Here is an 8,972-nt window from a genome sequence, read left to right as displayed (position 1 = left end):
ATAAATGAGTAAAAGTACTTTAAAATCAATCCTTAATGTAACTGGTAGCCAGTGTAAAGACCTGAGGACTGGTGTGATATGCTCAGATTTTCTGGTTCTTGTCAGAATTCTGGAAGCCGCGTTCTGGGTGAGCTGCAGCTGTCTAATGGTCTTCTTGGGAAGGCCGGTGAGGAGACCATTACAATAGTCCACCCTGCTGGTGATAAAGGCATGAACAAGTTTATCCAAGTCTTGACTGGAAACTACAAATCTAATTATTGCAATGTTTTTGAGATGATAGTATGTTGATTTAGTTACTGCTTTGACATGACTACTGAAACTAAGGTCTGTCTCCAGAATCACACCAAGATTCTTGACTTGATTTTTAGTTGTTTGACCCCTAGAGTCAAGGTATGCATTCACCTTGAGAACTTCATCTTTGTTTCCAAATGCAATTACTTCAGTTTTATCCTTGTTTAACTAAAGAAAGTTATGGCACATCCAACTGTTAATTTCATCAATGCATTGGCAGAGGGAGTCAATGGGGCTGTAGTCATTTGGAGATAAGGCTAGGTACATTTAGGTGTCATCTGCATAGCTGTGATAGGCAATTTGGTTCTTTCTGATTATTTGACTTAGTGGGAGCGGTGCAAGAATTTAGCCTTGTGGGACTCCGCATGTCATAGACGTCCACTTAGACTTATGCTCTCCTATACTCACATGATAACCTCTCCCTTCTAAGTATGACCTGAACCACTTGATTACCATCCCAGAAAGCCCGACCCAGTTTTCTAGTCTCTCTAGAAGTATGTTATGATCTACAGTGTCAAACGCAGCACTAAGATCTAGTAGTGCCACCACTGATATTTTGCCAGAATCAGAGCGAATATCATTTATTATCTTAATGAGTGCTGCCTCTGTGCTGTGATGCGGTCGGAAACCAGATTGAAAATTGTCCAAGTATCCATTTGAGTTTAAGTAGTTGTTTAGCTGATTAAAAACTACCTTTTCAATAATCTTACCTATAAAAAGAAGATTTGATATTGGTCTATAGCTGCTCAATATGGTGCTATCAAGATTTATCTTTTTCAGAAGGGGCTTAACAACTGCAGTTTTCAGGGATTTTGGAAACGTCCCAGAAAGAAGTGAGGCGTTCACCACTTCTAAGATATCTGCTTATAAACAGTTAAGCACACTTTTGAAAAAATATGTGTGAAGTGTGTCAAGGTAACAGGTTGACAATTTAAGGTGCTGTACTATTTCTTCCAAAACTTTGCTATCAATTGCTTCAAAAACAGACATGGTAACTTCTTTTTGAAATTGCGATAGAATCTTTCTGACCTCAGCATAACTTGAGGATGCCCTAATCGCCTTTCTGATATTATTGATCTTCTCAAAAAAGAAGGAAGCAAACTAATTGCATTTGCTGTCGGAGAGCATTTCACTGGGAATCTGACTTGGGGGGTTTGTCAGTCTCTCAACAGTAGCAAAAAGAGTGTGAGTGTTGTTTAAGTTACTGTTTATAAGGTTTGAGAATAAGGTCTGTCTAGCTGTGGCTAGTTCCACATTGAAAGCATGAAGGATGTTTTTATTGATGCTATAGTGAATTTTAAGTTGTGTCTTCCACCACATCCACTCAGATTCACTCAGCATTGTCTTTTCATACTCTGTACTGCTGTTGATTTTCTCCAAGATGATTTTTGTCTGCCAGTCTTCTTATTGACTTTTACATGAGCAATACCATCAATAACATTCGTAACTTTTGAGTTAAAAGAATCAAGGAGAAAATCAACAGAGTCTGCAGAAATGCTTGGTGTTAAAGATATAGCCTTCATAAATAGCACACTAGTGTTTTCTAGATTCAGTGGTAACAGAGATCAATATGTCAAAGAAAATACAGAATTGATCAGATAGTGCTACATCCTTAATAACAATGGAGTGTTTAGACCTCTACTGATGATTAAGTCTAGAGTGTGTCAACGACTGTGTGTGGGTTCATGCACATGCTGAATCAGTAAAAAAGTGTTAAAAATAGTTATAATTTATTTTGTAATTTTGATTTCTGCATTATATATGTGCATATTAAAATCCCCTTCAATAGCAAAACAGTCAAACTCTGAGGAAATCATTGATAACAGTTCTGTGAACTCTTCAACAAAGGCTGGAGAGTATTTTGGAGGCCTGTAAATAATGAGAAACAGAATGTGTGGAGCACCTATCAGCACAATACCTAGATATTCAGAGGACAAGTACTGACCAAATGACACTTGCTTGCATTGCATTGCTTGACATCTTTAAATAGAGCAACTATTAGATAGAATAGAGCTATAGCTACCAACACATATCACTGAGAGCTGCTATCAGTTGTTTTTGGTTCACCTAGAGTAGATTGAGGAGGGTTTGGGCCCTGGCGTTGTGTCAGTAGCCGGAGAGCTCTCACAGGAGGAGGAGGACGAGCTGGGCCCACAGGCTTCGATGGTAGTGGGGCCCGTCGTTTTTTAGTTGATATCTGGGGGGAAACGTCCCAGAAAGAAGTGAGGCGTTCACCACTTCTAAGATATCTGCTTATAAACAGTTAAGCACACTTTTGAAAAAATATGTGTGAAGTGTGTCAAGGTAACAGGTTGACAATTTAAGGTGCTGTACTATTTCTTCCAAAACTTTGCTATCAATTGCTTCAAAAACAGACATGGTAACTTCTTTTTGAAATTGCGATAGAATCTTTCTGACCTCAGCATAACTTGAGGATGCCCTAATCGCCTTTCTGATATTATTGATCTTCTCAAAAAAGAAGGAAGCAAACTAATTGCATTTGCTGTCGGAGAGCATTTCACTGGGAATCTGACTTGGGGGGTTTGTCAGTCTCTCAACAGTAGCAAAAAGAGTGTGAGTGTTGTTTAAGTTACTGTTTATAAGGTTTGAGAATAAGGTCTGTCTAGCTGTGGCTAGTTCCACATTGAAAGCATGAAGGATGTTTTTATTGATGCTATAGTGAATTTTAAGTTGTGTCTTCCACCACATCCACTCAGATTCACTCAGCATTGTCTTTTCATACTCTGTACTGCTGTTGATTTTCTCCAAGATGATTTTTGTCTGCCAGTCTTCTTATTGACTTTTACATGAGCAATACCATCAATAACATTCGTAACTTTTGAGTTAAAAGAATCAAGGAGAAAATCAACAGAGTCTGCAGAAATGCTTGGTGTTAAAGATATAGCCTTCATAAATAGCACACTAGTGTTTTCTAGATTCAGTGGTAGCAGAGATCAATATGTCAAAGAAAATACAGAATTGATCAGATAGTGCTACATCCTTAATAACAATGGAGTGTTTAGACCTCTACTGATGATTAAGTCTAGAGTGTGTCAACGACTGTGTGTGGGTTCATGCACATGCTGAATCAGTAAAAAAGTGTTAAAAATAGTTATAATTTATTTTGTAATTTTGATTTCTGCATTATATATGTGCATATTAAAATCCCCTTCAATAGCAAAACAGTCAAACTCTGAGGAAATCATTGATAACAGTTCTGTGAACTCTTCAACAAAGGCTGGAGAGTATTTTGGAGGCCTGTAAATAATGAGAAACAGAATGTGTGGAGCACCTATCAGCACAATACCTAGATATTCAGAGGACAAGTACTGACCAAATGACACTTGCTTGCATTGCATTGCTTGACATCTTTAAATAGAGCAACTATTAGATAGAATAGAGCTATAGCTACCAACACATATCACTGAGAGCTGCTATCAGTTGTTTTTGGTTCACCTAGAGTAGATTGAGGAGGGTTTGGGCCCTGGCGTTGTGTCAGTAGCCGGAGAGCTCTCACAGGAGGAGGAGGACGAGCTGGGCCCACAGGCTTCGATGGTAGTGGGGCCCGTCGTTTTTTAGTTGATATCTGGGGGCTTGCAGCGAAAAAGTGGGAGAGTTTGGTCCCAGCATACACCAGTTCCTCCATTTTCTGTGAGAATCTTAGAAGTGGAGATGCTGGAGAGAGGGATAATGTGTCTTGTGAGCGGGGCTCTGGCTCTGTGTCCGGTGGCTGTAAAATGTTGTCCTGGCTTCCCTGGCTGTTTTCCAAAAGGTCGTCCTTGGGTGTTGAGTCTTGGAGCTGTTCTGATGCGTCACAGTCCGTCTGTGATGAGCTCTGTGGGCAGGGCTCAGCCGGGATAGTTTCCATGAGCAGTGTTTGTTGTGGCTGTGTGCTTTTATCAGTGTCCTTGTGGGATGTGTCAACCACATGATGACTCGGAAACTGATATGAAGTTTTGTGGTCGATCATACTCTGTTCAGGTGTGTGTGTGTGCCATTCAGGTTGAGTGGTTTGGCACACACTACTGAAGGATGATGGAGGGAGAAGTAGATATTGTCCTTTAAAACTCTTGCACCAAGTCGGTTTGAGTGGAGGCCATCCAGTTTAAACAGTTGTCTATGGCCCCAGAAAAGATTGAAGTTTGTCAATGAAGTTCACTCCTTTTATACTGCAAGTTCTTTGAAGCCATGTGTTTAGCCCAAGCAACCGTGAAAACATGTTAGTTCCCCTAGCTGGGAGTGGTCCACTGATGAACGACTGAACTTCAAGGCTTTGAAGTGTTCTGACTGCTCTTTCCGAATATCATTCTTCCCCATATAGATGAGCATTCGATTTGCAGTCTTGCTCTTCATTAGAATTTTCCGAAGTTCCTTGTTCACATCAGAGACGGTTGCTTGAGGAAAGCAGTACGTAGTTGTAGTCCTGCTCCTGATGTTTCTGATAATGGAGTCGCCCACTATCAGAGTCCTGAGCTTGGCTGTGCTCTGAGCTGAATGCCGGTCTGCTCAACATTGAGCGCCTGTTAGTAGCGATGTTAGCTGCTGGCTGATCCGATCCATGTTTAACCGCATTTGGGGATTCCTCACCCACATTCATTAAAACTTCAAATCTGTTTTCAAGATGTATAGGAGGTGGTAGAATACCAGTGTTTGCAAGCCTTGTCATAGCCGTATCTGGGGCAGAGGATGCTACCGCAGCAATATGAGATACTCGTCACAGTCTGATGTCTCTAGTGCCTTTGGGTCTTGCTCCCTGTTTGTGTCATCAATTAGTGTGTCAATCAATTTCTGCTTGTTCTTCTACACTTGGTAAAAACTGTTGAGATTCACTAGATTCATGGGACTCACCGGCTGTATGCTGAGGGGTCGGTGAGTGTGATTTGACTAAGTACAACATGTTCCTGGATCAACATCCTTGTTGATCCAGGAACATCATTCCAATCAACCAATCAGAATTGAGAGATAACTTTTCAGGAAATGCCAGTTTTAGACTTCCCTTTAGACAAGGATTAGGTGCTTCTACACCCTTGTTAATCAGCTATCATTTCCCTCTGATTTTAGGGATAAATTGTGCGTAAGGTTAGGTTTAGGGATAGGGATTGGGTTAAGTCTGTATTTTTGGACAGTAATGTTCCAGTTCTTGGACCAGTTCTCCTATCTTCACACAACATGCTTCTCAGCAAAGGTGAGTCTAGCCTTTTGATTCTTTTTGCTGATGAGAGGTTTCATCACTGAAGAGTACATTTTCAGTCCGACTTCTCTTATACGTGCTGAGACAGATCCATACCCTGTTTATCACTGAACTGGCTAGCAATTCCAGCTGCAGTGTTGAACCGATTCCCCATCGGACATTGAGAGTCTCCGCATTATCCTGTCTTCTTGTATTATTCTTGAAATTGTAGATTTGGAATGACCAACTCCTCTTGCATTGGCTGAAAGGGTCATCCCTTTGGCCTTTATCGGGACCGCCTCTGTTGCAGGGTTTCAGTTACCTTAAAATGGCCCGCCATCTTGCAATCTCAGTGAAAAGAGGAATGCTATAGAGGAATGCTGCCAGTTAAATAGGGTCTGTCATATAATTACAGAAATTAGCACCAGGTACCAGATTAACACCAATAACTTTTTTGAGTTCTTTTCAAATATCTAAATATTTTATTATTACCACATTTTTGGTCTTATTTTACAATTTAGTAGTAGGCAGTAACCCAGCAAATGTAAAGCAATTTAAGCTACATAATACTGAGCATGCTTATATTCCCTGTAATGCTGACTTCAGGTACTCCTGGGATGGTCCTACTTACAATGTGATGAAGTGATTTTGGATGGGAAAATAATGGACGCACTGGGCAATTTATATTTATTTCTCTATTTTTCACTTGCCGCTGAGGGGTCGGTGAGTGTGATTTGACTAAGTACAACATGTTCCTGGATCAACATCCTTGTTGATCCAGGAACATCATTCCAATCAACCAATCAGAATTGAGAGATAACTTTTCAGGAAATGCCAGTTTTAGACTTCCCTTTAGACAAGGATTAGGTGCTTCTACACCCTTGTTAATCAGCTATCATTTCCCTCTGATTTTAGGGATAAATTGTGCGTAAGGTTAGGTTTAGGGATAGGGATTGGGTTAAGTCTGTATTTTTGGACAGTAATGTTCCAGTTCTTGGACCAGTTCTCCTATCTTCACACAACATGCTTCTCAGCAAAGGTGAGTCTAGCCTTTTGATTCTTTTTGCTGATGAGAGGTTTCATCACTGAAGAGTACATTTTCAGTCCGACTTCTCTTATACGTGCTGAGACAGATCCATACCCTGTTTATCACTGAACTGGCTAGCAATTCCAGCTGCAGTGTTGAACCGATTCCCCATCGGACATTGAGAGTCTCCGCATTATCCTGTCTTCTTGTATTATTCTTGAAATTGTAGATTTGGAATGACCAACTCCTCTTGCATTGGCTGAAAGGGTCATCCCTTTGGCCTTTATCGGGACCGCCTCTGTTGCAGGGTTTCAGTTACCTTAAAATGGCCCGCCATCTTGCAATCTCAGTGAAAAGAGGAATGCTATAGAGGAATGCTGCCAGTTAAATAGGGTCTGTCATATAATTACAGAAATTAGCACCAGGTACCAGATTAACACCAATAACTTTTTTGAGTTCTTTTCAAATATCTAAATATTTTATTATTACCACATTTTTGGTCTTATTTTACAATTTAGTAGTAGGCAGTAACCCAGCAAATGTAAAGCAATTTAAGCTACATAATACTGAGCATGCTTATATTCCCTGTAATGCTGACTTCAGGTACTCCTGGGATGGTCCTACTTACAATGTGATGAAGTGATTTTGGATGGGAAAATAATGGACGCACTGGGCAATTTATATTTATTTCTCTATTTTTCACTTGCCGACAGAGACCGGACGCCGTTTAGCACTGGGACAACAACATTGCATATGCAGAATATGTGCAATACGTGAATTGGTGCTTTCTTTTTAGTTGCCAACATTTCTAACTTTTGTTTAGATTAACTTGAAGTACTAAATAACTAAAACCCCAAAAGAACTCAAATCAAAACCTAAAACTTAAAGGAGTAGTTCACTTCAAGAATGCAAATTTTGTCATCATTTACTCACCCTCCACTTGTTCCAAACCTGTAGGCCTATGAGTTTATTTCTTCCTGTGAACACAAAAGAAGATATTTTGAAAAATGTTAGTATCCGAACAGTTGATGGGCACCATTGACTTACATAGTATTTTTTTTTTCCTACTATGAAAGTCAATGGTGCCCATCAACTGTTCGGATACTAACATTTTTCAAAATATCTTCTTTTGTGTTCAACAGAAGAAAGAAACTCATACAGGTTTGGAAAAAGTGGAGGGTGAATAAATGATGACATCATTTTCATTCTGGAAGTGAACTATTCCTTTAATAAAAGCTATACAGCTAGACTTGTTGCATTGTCTGGTTGGCGCCAGAACACTTGAAAACCGGCCATCAAAACACGGTTTCCATTTGAAACCGGCCATCAAAAACAATACACAGAATGGATACAAACTAAGTAAAAAAAATCAATTATTTAAATTACGACCCAGAACAATTTGATTCAGGCATGGTTTTTAAATTGTGACACCCCCAAAACCCCCACTGCTAATTCTGACATTGTGATGTTTAGGTGTGCTCATCATGTAATTACGCTCGTCCCGACCTGACTTTAAGGCAGCATAAGACCAATGTTAATCACAACCGTTTTCAATGAAGCGTACGGCTGAACTCAAGAGTGAGAATGAAAAGAGGTGCATGTTGTAACTAATTTGACTGTGAGTTCATCTGAGAAGATGCCTTCGTATCTTATGAGGCAAGGGTTATCAATGATGAGCATTACTGCTGCTCTAGTTGAAGTTTATTAGAGATACTGGCAATACTACTGATGACTCAAGTTCGCTCAAGCTAATTATTGATACTCTAAAAGATGAAATGTGACCACAAGGTCACTCTGGAACATTTCTGAGAAAATACCATAGAAAAGCTGGTGGGAATGTTTTGACACAGACCAAAGCATTTGAATATCAGCTCTTTAATACATGCACGAGCTGTCACAGCCTTGATTAGAGCCTTGCGACTTTCAGACTAATGTGAAAGAGCAGAGGAAACCGTGTTTGCATTTGCAGAGAGCTCGCTAAACTTCAGCAGTAATGCCGGCTTGTGATCAAGTTTGAATGAGAATGTTCTCAGTAGATGAATACATCATACATCTGCATCTGTTAGCTCTGGGCCAAATTTTCTTTTCTGTGACACTGTCTATTCATGGCCGAAAAAAAAGGGCCTGAAACTTTATTTTAGCAAATAATCAGTGAAGGATCACAGAGATTTGATTATCAAATTAATTATTATTATTTCATGAATATAGATAAATTATGAATATAGTTTAACATGCTGATTTTGTTTTCTGTTATTGAATAAACCTTTTTTAATTCAACATTTATTGTGTAAAATATGTATTTATTTATAAAATATGATTTATTTATTTTGTATGATTTTTTTCCCCTTTAACTATTGAAACACAATGAATATAAATTAAATATATATTTATTACAATTGTTAAATTCACCTCCTACCTAAATGCCTCAATATTTATTCAACTCCTACCTACATTATATATATGTTTATATTTATATAAAATTAT

This window comes from Sinocyclocheilus grahami, unplaced genomic scaffold (assembly GCF_001515645.1).
Source record: "Sinocyclocheilus grahami isolate Dianchi unplaced genomic scaffold, SAMN03320097.WGS_v1.1 scaffold763.1, whole genome shotgun sequence".
NCBI classification, from domain to species: Eukaryota; Metazoa; Chordata; class Actinopteri; order Cypriniformes; family Cyprinidae; genus Sinocyclocheilus; species Sinocyclocheilus grahami.
Note: the sequence above shows the minus strand (reverse complement) of the source record.